Here is a 548-nt window from a genome sequence, read left to right on the forward strand (position 1 = left end):
AATATTATAGGACATCTTTACACAAATTGACTAAGCCCCACGGTAAGCTTAAGAAGGCTTGTGTTGTGGGTACTCTGACAACGAGATATATAATATATAAATGCTTAAATACATAGAAAACAACCATGACTCAGGAACAAATATCTGTATCATCATACAAATAAATGCCCTTACCAGGATTCGAACCCGGGCCATCGGCTTCATAGGCAGGGTCACTACTTTGGTCACTACCCACTAGGCCAGACCGGTCGTCGAATTACCCTACTGACCTAAATTTTTAACCCATTTCATCCAACTTTCTGAAGCATTTAGTTTAATAAACTAACAACAACACATTAATTGTAATTCAGTAAACCAAATCAAAATCCAAATTATTCTTTCCCGCCAGAGAGTAAAATACCAACACTTTGGGCCGCGACCTGAGGGCCCTCTGGACGGTGGCATAAACCAATCGGCTAATAACCTACTTTATTCGAAGTTGGTTAAAACGGTTGGGAGAAAAAGCAGCTGCACGAAACGAAACGCAATATCCATCTATCTGTAAATTT

This window comes from Cydia fagiglandana, chromosome 16, assembly GCF_963556715.1.
Source record: "Cydia fagiglandana chromosome 16, ilCydFagi1.1, whole genome shotgun sequence".
Lineage (NCBI taxonomy): Eukaryota > Metazoa > Arthropoda > Insecta > Lepidoptera > Tortricidae > Cydia > Cydia fagiglandana.